We start from the raw sequence: 12,925 nt of genomic DNA on the forward strand, positions 1-12,925 counted from the left end.
AGAGTCAGCCAGGCAGAGACCTACACAGCCAACCCCAGGACTATGACAGGACTTGGAGCACAAAGGGATAGGAGGCAGGGATCACCTCAGAGGCCACCATGGTGGGGACGCACACCCAGATCAGGTGAGCACCGAGGGATGGAGAGGAGTAAGGACAAACTGAGAACTATTTAGGAATCATTAAGACAGTGACTCACAGCACGTGAGCTGCCAGGAGGAGGAAGAGGTCAAGTTTGAAGACCAGATTTTCAGATTTGGGGCGCTCAGTAGATCCTCCAACCCCTGTGCCCACTCTCCTCCCAGCCCCTACCAGCCTCCTGGTATTGTTCTCTGCACTCCTTGTCACTCCATCCTCACCTCTCCTTCATGCTTCACCCCTCATCTGACGTCATCCCTCCTCTCCACTGAGAGGCCTCTTGACCTTCCTGGCCCTCATCACTGGGACCCACCTGACTGAATGCAGGGGCTAGCATCTGCCCTGCCCTCGGCCCTTTGCTCCACTCATCTTAGACGAGATCAACAGACTCAAAACTTTTCTTCCAAGGAGCAAGTAAAATTAAAAGACATTTGCTTCTTGGAAGGAAAGCTATGACAAACCTAGACAGCATATTAAAAAGCAGAGACATTACCGACAAGGGTCTATATAGTCAAAGCTATGTTTTTTCCAGTAGTCATATATGGCTGTGAGAGACCATAAATAAAGCTGAGTGCCAAAGAATTGATGCTTCTGAACTGTGGTGTTGGAAAAGACTCTTGAGAGTCCCTTGGACTGCAAGGAGATCCAACCAGTTCATCCTAAAGGAAATCAGTCCTGAATATTCATTGGAAGAACTGATGCTGAAGCTGAAGCTCCAATAGTTTGGCCACCTGATGCTAAGAACTGACTCATTAGAAAAGACCATGATGCTGGGAAAGATTGAAGGCAGGAGAAGGGGACAACAAAGGATGAGATGGTTGGATGGCATCACCGGCTCGATGGACGTGAGTTTGAGCAAGCTCCAGGAGTTGGTGATGGACAGAGAAGGCTGGCATGCTGCAGTCCATGGGGTTGCAGAGTCAGATACTCCTCAATCAGTAAACTGAACTGAACTGAACCAGGCTCAAGGGCTTCCTGACAGAATTATACACACAGGTCCCAAGCCTGTCTCCTGTACAACCTGAGGGCTGCCTCTCACAGCCAGGTGCCTGCTGGATATCCCCACCTTGAAAGGCCCAAGACAACCTACACCCAGCCTGTCCAAGACTCATCTGAGCATTTCCTACAAAACCTGATTTCCTGTCTCAGCCCCAGTTGGAATCCTGGAATCATTCTCATTTTGTCACCTTCTTCGTGCTCTGTAGACCCAAGTCCTGCTGGTCTGACAGTCAAATATTTGTGGAATCCATGCACCTCCACCAGGTCAAGGGCAGACCACTTTTCCCTAGGACCCTGGTTACAGCTTCCCCATTGGTCTCCTTACTCATCCCCACACACCTGTGACTGCGAGCTCTTCCAAAGAAAGATGTGACCGAGTCACATGACCACCACTATCAGTGAGCACCAATCAGTGGCCCTATCACCTCAGCTCCTTAACAGCTCCTTGCTTTATACTCCAGCACAAGGGGCACGGGCGAGGCCATGGGGTGAGAGGTCATCCAGGGAAAGGACACAACATGAGAGGAGCAGGGAACTCCACGTGTTCCAGGTGGGCAGAGAAAGTGCATGGAGTTATACAATCATGCAAAGGCAGAGACGGGAGGCAGTATGTGGCGTGTCCAATGGCAGAGTGCAGACTTCCAGGAAAGGGACCTCACCTGGCTGAGCAGGCTCTAAATCAGGACTTTGGAGGGCTCCTCTGCCAGGTGCAAGACAGCCTGTGCCTGTCCCACCCCCAGGGCTGTGAGAAGGATCAATGAGTTCATACATGAAAAGTTGTTGGAAGAAAGGCAGACTCACTCAGTGCCTGGTCACCATTGTTATTACCACTAATCTCATTATTTCACTGAGGTATCCCTGGGAATCATTCCCCTGAGACAGACCTAGGCAGAGAGATGAAATAGAGCCCAAGCAGGTGAGAAAGGCCGGTAGAGGGCCCCTGGGCAGACACAGAGGAAGCCCAGCAGGCATTGGGCAGGGGTGGGGGCCTGGGGTGGGCCTCCTGAGCTCACAGCCACTCTGTTGGGGCCCACAGTTTCAGGTCATGTTTAGATCAGAAAGCGTCCAAAGTTACCATGTGCAAAAAACCCTATCTCTTAGAATTCAGACCTGGCTATTTTAGAATGGTTAGATAGCATCACTGACTCAATGGACATGAGTCTGAGCAAACCCCGGGAGACAGTGGAGGACAGAGGAGCTTGTTGTGCTGCAGTCCACGGGGTCACAAAGAGTCAGACACGACTTAGAGACTGAACAACAACAACTTTAGAATTCACATGCAGTCACATTAACCCATAGTATCCTGCTTCCAGAATGACTGCATTTGGGAGGTAGAAGCATCACAGAAAGCTCTGAGGATGAAAAACCAAGATGATGAGGATTCTGGGGGCCACATGAAGGGAGATGGGTATCAAGCCTGTTACTGATGACTCTTGTCCGCCCATTACAGCAGGACTCCCCCCTACACTTGGCTAGTCATGACAACATGTCCTTGAAAGAGACCTAACAGTACATCTTTGGCCGACGTGGCCCGTGCTGACCACAAAATGGCCATAGAGTGTGGCTGTGTCTGGCCCACGCCCTGGGAGCCCTCACCAACAGATGTTCCTTAATGTGATGTGAAACATTAGGCCCTGGCACAGCCAGCTGCTTCTGCCAGCTGACGTTCCCGGGGCCCAGAACTTGTTAGATGAGTGAGGGAACATAGTCACAAGGGCCGAGGGGCTCAGGCGTAGGTGGCACAATGGGGCAGGGTTCCCAGGTTGAAGGTCAGAGACACGGAGGCAGTAAGGGATCCATCCTCCCAACAACTGTTTACTGAGCAGCTAGCATGTGCCAGGGCCCATCAGGCCCAGGGCTACAGTGGTGGAGAAAACAAATTTGAGAAGTTCGCATTTGAGGGCAGTGGGAGGGAAAGGACAGGGTGCCCCCTCCACATCGGCAGGTCGTCAGTGGCTCGAGTTTTGCCAAGGGCTCACAGCATGATTCTGGCAAGTCTCCACACCCTCCAGCCTGACTCAGTTTCCCATGGAGCACATCAAGGGCTGGGTGACTCTGAGTGGTCTCCCAGCTCCTTGAGTGATCAGAGCTCAGATCTGGAAGAGAGTCACTCAGGACCTGCTGGAATCTGGAAGGATGGCCAGTAGGCTGGGGCTGCTTTCCCTGGCCCCACTGCCAGGACAGACATCCTCAACAGGGCATCTGCCAAGGTCCCCTCACCTGCCCCATGGCCCACCACACTCTACAAGCCCTCCTGGTTCCTGGCCTGCCTCCCCTCCATAGACTAAAGATCCTAGTGGGATAATTCCTATAGCACCAGAGCAGGTAGGAAGCCTAAAAGTAGAACCCAAACCTTAGGGCCCAAGTCTAGTGTCTGGGTTTAGGAGACTATGATATTGTGATAAAATAAATTTGATATCGTGATATAATAACTCATAATGACTTTGATATTGTGAGACTATGATATTGTGATATAATAAGAATTACACATCTGGTCTTCATCCCAGATTCCTGACTGTTTGGTGCTGTTCAGTCACTAAGTTGTGTCTGACTCTTTGTGACACCATGGACTATAGCACACCAGGCGCCTTTGTCCTTCACGATCTCCCGGAGTTTGCTCAAACTCATGTCCATTGAGTCAGTGATACTATCTAATCATCTTATCCTCTGCTGGCCCTTTCTCTTTTAGCCTTTAATCTTTCCCAGCATCAGGGTCTTTTCCAATGAGTCAGTTATTTGCATCAAGTGGCAAAGTATTGGAGATTCAGCTTTAGCATTAGTCCTTCCAATGAATATTCAGGGTTGATTTCCTTTAGCATTGACTGGTTTGATCTCCTTGCCATCCAAGGGACTCTCAAGAGTCTTCTCCAGAACCGCAGTTCGAAAGCGTCAATTCTCCGGCACTAGGGCGTAGAGCTCCTAAAATCCTGGGAACAACCTGAGTGATGGGGTCAGAAGAGCAGCTTTCGTTATTCATAAGCCCCTTTCAGCCATACTTGAGTGTATGCTCATGACATGGCTCTTGGAGGATAGGGACTGGTCCACAGGGTAACCAACTGTGGGATTAAGGAACTGGAACTTTCAGCCCCACCTCTCACCTTGGGGCCGGAAATTGAGTTAATCATCAAAGGCCAATGATTTAACCTATGGTGCCTACATAGTGGAACATCCCTAAACCCCTAAACAGTGGGATCTGGAGAGTTTCTGGGTTGGTGAACATATCCACATGCCAGAGAGTGGCACATTCCACAAAGACAGAAGCTCCAACACCTGGGATTCTATTGGACCTCAACCTATGGACCTCTTCATCTGGCTGTTCATTTATAAAATCCTTTATAGTAAACTGGTAAATGTGTGAGAAGGAGGCCATGGGAACCCCTGATCGGTAGCCAAGTCAGACTGAAGTGTGGGTTACCTGAGGACCCACGATGTGCAACTGGCATCTGAAATGGGGGAGCAGTCTCCTGAAACTGACCCTTCACCTGTAGGGTCTGTGCTAACTCTAGGTAATTGGGGTCAGATTTGAATTAAATTGTAGGGACATCCAGTGGGTGTCCATAGAAAACTGGAGAATTGCTTGGTATGGAAAACGCACACATTTGGTGTCAGAAATGTTGTGAATAGATACACAGTTTTGCTTTATGGGACAATGTCCCTGATCCCATAGGGAGCTCTCAGCCCTCCACCCACCCCTCTGGCTGGCATCACTGGGGTCAAAGGAGATGCAAGTCTCCTCAGGGCTTCCCAGGATGCCTCGCGGACATTTTTCCTACAGTTATCACCTCTCAGCTGGACCCAGATGAGAAGGGAGGTGGGGTCTGTCTTCTCTCCCATTCTCGATGGGTAGGCTCTGGCCTCAGGAGCCTTAGAGCCAAGTGCTCCCAAGAACACTTTCCAGGGAGATGAGAACTGGGTCTGGGCTCCTGAGAGCACCTTGGATTTTTTTTTTTTTTTTAACTAAGGACAACGACTCATCTTCCTTCCACACCCATGCAATACGTCCAGCTTCTTTCTCCCTATCTGTTCCAGACTCCAGCCCCAACAAAGCTTAGTGCTGTTGGGGCTAGAAGATTTCAAGAGGCCTTTTCTCCTCCTCCCTCTCCTCCTTTTGTCTTTTTTTCATCTTCTCATTTTCTCTTTCCCTCCCTGTTCTTCACTCACATATTCAAGAAATATTAAGTGTCTGTTAAAAGTCAGATACTGAAAAGCAAAAGTGGGATGAATGAGCACCCCTGGTCTTGGCTCGCCCAGGGCTTATAGTCTGTGACCATGGGAATACATCTGGATTTAATGCCAAATGCTGAAGAAGACCCTGGATGGTGTATTACTTTCCCATTGCTGCTGTAACACAGGGAACTAAGTGGCTTACAATGACCTGATTTCTTATCTCACGGTTCTGGAGGTCAGAAGTCAGAAACGGGCCAAAGTCAAGGTGTCAGCATTTCTTCTGGAGGCTCTAGTGAAGAATCTGTTTTCTTATCTTTTCCACATTCAGGCGCCCACCCACATCCCTTGCCCTGTGGTGGGATGATGCAAAGATGCCCTTCCTCCATCTTCCAAGCCAGTAGCATAGCATCTTCAAATGTCTCTCCTCTGACCCTCCTGCTGCCTCCTGTCACTTATAAGGATGCTTGTGAATATACTGAATAATCCAGGCTACTCACCCATCTTAATATAACTATACCTGCCAAGTCCCTTCTGTCTTTTAAGGCAACACAGTCTACAGGCTTTGGGGGATGAGGCTGTAGGCATCTTTGGTGGGGACATTATTCTGCCTCCCCTAGAGGGGTTTTAAGACAAGGAGGCACGTGGACTGATTTGGCTGTGTGGGAAGGTAATACATTTCAAGAGCAGGAAAGCAAACATGAAGACACGTCTACCAGGATGTGGCAGCAGTTGGGAGGAGGGTGGTGGGGCTTGATGAAGAGCCATGGCAGCCGAGATAGAATGGAGTGCTGTGTAGGAGGGTCTGGAGGCAGGACTTGGTGACAGACTGGCTGGACACAACTGGTGAGTGTGCCAGGGACCATGCACGCTCATCCATCTCATGGGACTGAGTGCTCACTCATGGTGAGTGGGGCGGGGGATAACAAATGGGTCTCAAAAACACCCCTTGCAGACTCCGCAGCCTTTCTCTCTCTCCCCTCCCTGCAGCATCCCTGGAGGCCACAAATCCAGGGTGGCAGTGTCCCGAGATGGATCTCTGAAGGACTAAGTGGAGTCAAACTCACCTCCCCACTCTTCCTACCACACTGGCCTGTGATGTGCAAGCAATAAATGTTACAGTATTAAGTCTCTGAGATGTTAAGGTTCATTTGCTACTGCACCATGGTCTAGGCTACCCTGACTTATGCAGCGAAGGGGAAAGAGGCACCGAGGTTGGCACCTGGGTTTGAGTGCCTGGATGGCTAGCTGACTAAGCCACCGGCCACGGTGGGGAGGGCTGGATGAGAAGCAGGTGGTGGAGGGAATCAGCAAGCTGGAACTCAAGAGTGTCATCTGGGGTGTGTTTAGCTTGAGATGATGCAAAGAGCCAAGCAGAACTAGATTTCAAATAGGCAGTTAGATAAAATTCTAGTGTTCAGAAGGGAAGTTGCCACTGAAGGAAGAGAACAAGAAGCGGTCAGCACAAGGAAGTTATATAGGACCATGGGCCCAGATAATATGTCCAATGAGAGGGTGTAAATTCGAGAGGAAAAAAAAAAAAAGAGAGAAGAGACTAGGGCCTGGCCCAACAAAAGGAAGGTCACCACTCAGAAGAAAAGTTGGCAAAGAAGACTTGGAGGGCTGGCCAGAAACACAGGGAAAACTGGAAGATACTGATGACGCAGCTGCAGCGAACTCTGCTTCAAGGAGGAGCTGGTAAAGTGCATCAGACGTGGTTTCAGGGTCAAGAGCATTCCAGTCCTATTCTTCCCCACGCAGGGGAAGTCAGAACAGTGCTCTTCCCTGGGGGAACTCTCCACTCTGACACCCCAAGCCTCCCAATTCTCCATGAAACCTGCCTACGCCTTCCTGGCTCAGTCTATCCCACTAAAGTCTCGATGGGGACTCGGTGAGAGGAATTCAGGCCCAGGGGGATTTCTGCTGGGGTGGGAGGTGATGGTGGGCACACTCCCTGGGGCTGCTCCCACTGAGACGCTGAGACACACAGCAGCCAAGGAGACGCAGTGCCTTGTGACGGCAGGAGGGGGAAAGACCACTTGGGCAGAAAGCAAGAGCCATTAGCCCCGACTGGAACAAAATAAGGAGCTAATCTCAGGTTGTCATGGCGATGATTCCGTCCAGTTCCACACAGCGTTCAACACTCGTGAGACCGGGGGACTCACACAAAAGCGCGGTCCCCTCTTCTGAGAAGCTGCCCGAGGGTGCCTGGGTATTGTTAGAATAAGTTCCTCATCTCGGCACATGATTCAAGGGCAAAAAATGATTCAACATACTGAAATTTACTTTACAGCCAATGTTGCTGATCCATAAAATGCAGACCAGCTGTGAATTCGGTGCTAGGGGAGTGGAGAGAGGACTAAAGACGCAGCCCTTCTCTGTGGGAGTCAGTGGTCCTCAAAGTGTAGACCCCCAAGCAGGAGTGCCACTGGGACCTTGCCAGAGGTACGGACACTCCGGCCCCATCAGATCCACTGGGTCAGAAACTGAAGCTGGGCCCAGCAATCCGGGTTTTAACAAGCCTTCCAGCAAGTTCTGATGCAGGCTTACGTCTGAGAACTACGGGACCAAAGGAAAACAGGTTTGGACAGAAACTGAACCCTTTGTCAGATCTGGGAAGTGAGTTCCTCAGAGGGAGGGTCCCTGCAGACCCCCATCTGTTCATTCTCAGAGCTGCTGGGAGGTGCAGACAAGAAGCTGATCTTGCTTCAAGGATGGCGAGCCTGGGCCCAGCCTTGCAGAGGTTCCCCGCCCCCAACCCCTCAGGCCGCTGGCCTGGTGAGAGTGGAGGTGGGGGCTGGGATATGCACTCTGCACCCTGGACAGGCCTCAGCGGCTGGGTCAGAATAGCAATGAGCAGGCTGCTTGTGTCTCCTCCAAGTCGCTTTCCTCCTGCTCATGCCAAAGCCACTGCTGGCCTCCCTCTTCCATCTCCTCCAGAGTATGCGGCGGGGGACCCCCAAGGAGGACCACACCTGACCAGCCCACTTAAATGCAGGGAAGGCCTCCAGACTGATGACAGCCCACAGCCCCACAAAGAAGAGGTGCTGGCAGGACTCACGGGGGCTGGCAGGGCTGCCTGGGCTGAACCAAGAGAACAAAGCAGCCAGCCCAGCGGGTGGTGCCTGTGCCCTGCGTGGGCCTGGGGACGCTTCAGAGAGGCAACTCCGGTTCCCACGCACAGGAGTCCTTTCTCCTTGTCTCTTGTCTCCTTGTTTCCTAGCGCTCCCCAGCTGGGACAGCAGACCTGGGGCCTGTCCCAGAGCTGACTCCAGCCCTCAGTGTGACTTGGCCAGTGATGGCCACCTCTGGCCTCGGCCTCTCCGTGCGTCATGATGAAGCCGGACTTGGTGTTGTCTCAAGATCTAGTTCGCATGCAGGGGTTTGGAATGAGGGACAAAACCACTAAATATATCACCTCAACAACAGTCCCAATAAACATCCTTAAAACCTGCCAAGGATGGTGCGGATGAAACCACCCAGTCAGAAACTTGCTTTAACTCTCCATGATCTTCCCTGTATTTTCTACTCTCTAAAGCCCCCGCCGAGCTCCAGTGCCCCTCCCCAGCCTATCACTGTCCCTCGGCTTCCACTCTGAAGGCCACTATATACGTTACCATCCCATATTCTCTTTAGGGGTGGGGGGTGGGTATCCCAGGATCAGTGAGGAGTAAGGATTTAAGCAGACGCAGGTGCCCTCCTGGGAGCCCCCCACCTACAGCTACACAGCTACAACATGCCACAGACGCATCTCATCTCTAACAGACCAGTGTCCTCATTCCAATGCACTCACTTTCAGTCAGTTCAGTTCAGTTCAGTCGCTCAGTCGTGTCTGACTCTTTGCGACCCCATGAATCACAGCACGCCAGGCCTCCCTGGCCATCACCAACTCCCGGAGTTCACTCAGACTCACATCCATCGAGTCAGTGATGCTTCCAGTCATCTCATCCTCTGTCGTCCCCTTCTCCTCCTGCCCCCAATCCCTCCCAGCATCAGAGTCTTTTCCAATGAGTCAACTCTTCGCATGAGGTGGCCAAAGTACTGGAGTTTCAGCTTTAGCATCATTCCTTCCTAAGAAATCCCAGGGCTGATCTCCTTCAGAATGGACTGGTTGGATCTCCCTGCAGTCCAAGGGACTCTCAAGAGTCTTCATGGGGATATACAAGTAATATGCTATGCTGTCCTTAGTCACTCAGTCGTGTCCAACTCTTTGAGACTCCATAGACTGCAGCCCGCCAGGCTCCTTTGTCCATGGGGATTCTCCAGGCAAGAATGCTGGAGTGGGTTGCCTTGCCCTCCTCCAGGGGATCTTCCCAACCTAGGGATTGAACCTAAGTCTCCCGCATTGCAGGCAGATTCTGTACCATCTGAGCCACCACAGAAGCCCAAGAATGCTGGAGAGGTAGCCAATCCCTTCTCCAGGAGATCTTTCTGAACCAGGAATTGAACCAGGGTCTCCTGCATTGCAGGTGGATTCTTTACCAACTGAGCTACCAAGGAAGCCCACAAGTAGTAAATATATAAATATTAGTACACGCTCCTGCTCAATTGCTTAGTCGTGTCCAACTCTGTGACCCTTTGGACTGTAGCCCACCAGGCTGCTCTGTCCATGGGATTCTCCAGGCAAGAATACTGGAGTGGGTTGCCATTTCCTCCTTCAGGGGATCTTTCTGATCCAGGATTGAACCCTCATCTCCTGCATTGTAGGCGGATTCTTTACTGCTGAGCCATCAGCATAAATATATATATATAAGTGTTGCCGTGAATTCACACTCACAGTCACTGGAACAGGCTGACAGATTTCCTTGTTCAGGTGTGTTTCAGTGACGCTGGCTGACCCTTGACCAATGTTCCATGCATAGCGTGTGTGCTTGGGACAGAAGGGGCAGGGGAAGTGCAGAGAAGGGCTATAGCAGGAGAGCTGGTCTCTCTCCATTCACCCCAGGCACAGATTTCAATACCAGAATGCACAACTGCTGACTCTTGCTTACTGTCAGACTGGACTCTTGTCTCCCAGATGGGTTTGCCTGGACCCTGAGCACTGCTCTCTGCCCTGAGTTGACATGAGCACCCTGGAGGATGGTCTTCTCTGACCAAACCAGTGGTTCTAAAACTTGGATACACTCTAGAATCATTGAGAGGCTTTTAACACACACTCTCAACAAGCCACCGTGCCCAAATGCTCCCCTCATTGCTTTGGGGAGGGCCTGACCATCAGCATCTTTAAATGCTCCCAGAAGCTCTACAAGGCACGATGGGATGAATGGCTACCCATGGTTCATAAATGTGTTAAACCTGAAGCCAAGGATGCCCCGAGGACCCAGCCTGAGTCCTGAGTCAAGCCCAAGCCCTGGCAGCTGACAGGATAGCAGGTATCTCCCAGGACATCTGCACTGGAGTGCCCAGAGGCCCCCTGCTCTGAAGGACCCTCAAGGTGGGGCTCCTCCAACCTCAGCCAGCAGGAAGGAGCCCTGAAGTGAGCTGAGCTGGACACTCATGCCTCCCCTCTACCTGCCCCTCTCCTTCCACAAGGCTGAAGCTGGGGCCTGGGAGACCTAGCCAAGCAGGTCACTAGAGGCTGAGGCCTCCAGCCAGCCCGGCCCTTAGAAACACAAACACCCTCTGGCCTTTAGTAGCCAAGAAAATTGCAGGCCTTCGGTGGCCGGGGCGGGAGCAGGGTGGGGCGGTGATGCGGGGGAGCGGGGTGAGGGGGGTGGTGCTCTCTGTCTCTTCCCTCCTTTCTGAACCGAAATGCAGTCTAGTGATCAGAGAGCACGAACTCTGGAAGGATCAAAGGCGTGTCCTGGCTCCACCCTTCCAGGCTGTGTAACTTACTAGGTAACAGGTAGTGACCTACTTACTCTCTTGTGAGTCTGTACAACCTCATCCAGAATATGGGAGGAAAATGCTACCCGGCTCGTAGGTTGGTGAGGTTTAAATGAGCTATGCTATGCAATTGTGAATGTGTAATAATTTAGAACTTGGCCCCTGGTATCTGAGTGCCAGCTGTCACAATTCCCTCCGACCATACTCACTGCCCCCTTCCTACTTTTACTGGGGTCAGTCCCCACCTGGAACTTCCCTGGCTTCCCCATCTTCCCCAAATCTGGTCCCTAATCCCTCTCTGCTCTTCCAGAAAGCCTTCCCAGATGGTCTGAACTTCACTGACCTATTCCGTAGAGATGTCTGTACACTCCCCAGGAGAACTCTACAGGTAGGGCTATCAGTGTGTGAACCTCTCTCTCGGCAGGCCCCCATCCTTCCCCTGACCTTGCCTGCACTCCACCAGGCAGGATCCAAGATGCCAGCTTGTCATGGGAGTTGAATGAGTGAGAGGGTGAGGGGATGAGTGAGTGAGTGAATGAATGAGCCAGTGGGTGGATCAGTGGAATTTTTCCATAGGCTTGAGATCCCTTGCTCAAGTTCAGGTTTGAGGGTAACCTGACTCACAGGGTCCCCGAGGCAGGGTTAGAGGAGAGAGGTCCAGGTGGTATCCTGGGAAAAGCTGGAGAGATAGTAGCTTGGGGGAGGAAGCCCCCAGTGCCATCCCCTCCTACCTCCGGCTCCAGGGGCAGTGGACACACAATACACACATACCTGCTCCCTGGCCCTCAGCCATACCTCCCTCTAGCTCGCCCCCACCGACTTCAATCCAGGGTTCCAGATATAGGGACCTACTCACTCCCCTTCCCCACCCGCCTCTTGCTGCTGTGGTTCCCTCAGCCTAGAACGTTCTCCCCAATCATCCATCCCTCAGCTCTCACCTACCGTCAAGAGCTGCCCCTCCCCAGGGCCTAACTCAAGGATTCTCAGCCTAGCTTCTCATCAGAATTGCCTGGGGGGCCTTTAAAAGTCATGGCGACTATGACAGACTGAGGTTCTGGTTGAATTGGTTTGGATTGGGTCTTGGCTACGTTTTCCTAAAAGCTGCCATGTCTGAGGCACACACAGCCAGGTGTGAGGACCAAGGATCTGGCTTAAACGCCACCTTCTCCATGAATCCTTCCCCACAGAGAATTCCTTTCATCCGTCCTCTCCTGAGAACACCTGGAGGGGAGAGCCCCTCCCAGGGGTTCTGGCCTGCCCCTCTTGGGTGGCACCCATCATTACACCTGCCTCGCCCACATTCACACTTCTACCAGGATACCCATGCAGGCAGGGCCTCTTGTCCTCCTCCTGCCCAGGGCTCCATGGGTGCGATTAACTTGCACACCTGTGGGCCCAGTCCCCACCCTACTTCCCATCTCTACCTGTCCCTACCTGATGCTTCCTACTGCTCAGTCCCAAGAATATCTGAGACCTGTGATTCAGGAACAATGGCCTCGTGCTGGGAGGCAGGGTGTTTGGGTTCCAGGCCCACCTGAGTCTGACACTCCCTCTTCCCATGATTGCAAAGAATCACTTCCTTCTGGGTCCCACGTTCCCATCCTCTAGATAAGAGGCCTGGATCGGCTATTCGTTGAGTCTCTTGCAACTGTGTGCCCATCTGGGCCCCCCGCCTTGGTTTTCCTGGCTGGTGGGGCCTCAGATCCACTTTTGGCCTCAGGTAGGGCTGAACAAGAGCATGGCTGGAGGGAAAGGCCAGCATGGCTGGGAGGGACTCCATTACTAGTTGATGTTCGCTGA

At 52.1% G+C, this 12,925-nt stretch overlaps 1 protein-coding gene and 1 long non-coding RNA gene across 5 annotated transcripts in view; one reads left to right on the forward strand and one right to left on the reverse strand.

Moving 5' to 3' along the window:
• ADCYAP1R1 (ADCYAP receptor type I) overlaps positions 1–12,925 on the reverse strand; it is a 107,639-nt gene that overhangs the window by 34,747 nt on the left and 59,967 nt on the right. The window lies entirely within an intron of this gene.
• Positions 7,226–8,752, forward strand: LOC133246170 (uncharacterized). Its single transcript, XR_009735934.1, has 2 exons — positions 7,226–7,880; positions 8,523–8,752. It is a non-coding gene; the product is annotated as an uncharacterized LOC133246170 (long non-coding RNA).

Source organism: Bos javanicus, chromosome 4, assembly GCF_032452875.1.
Source record: "Bos javanicus breed banteng chromosome 4, ARS-OSU_banteng_1.0, whole genome shotgun sequence".
In the NCBI taxonomy this organism is placed as follows: domain Eukaryota; kingdom Metazoa; phylum Chordata; class Mammalia; order Artiodactyla; family Bovidae; genus Bos; species Bos javanicus.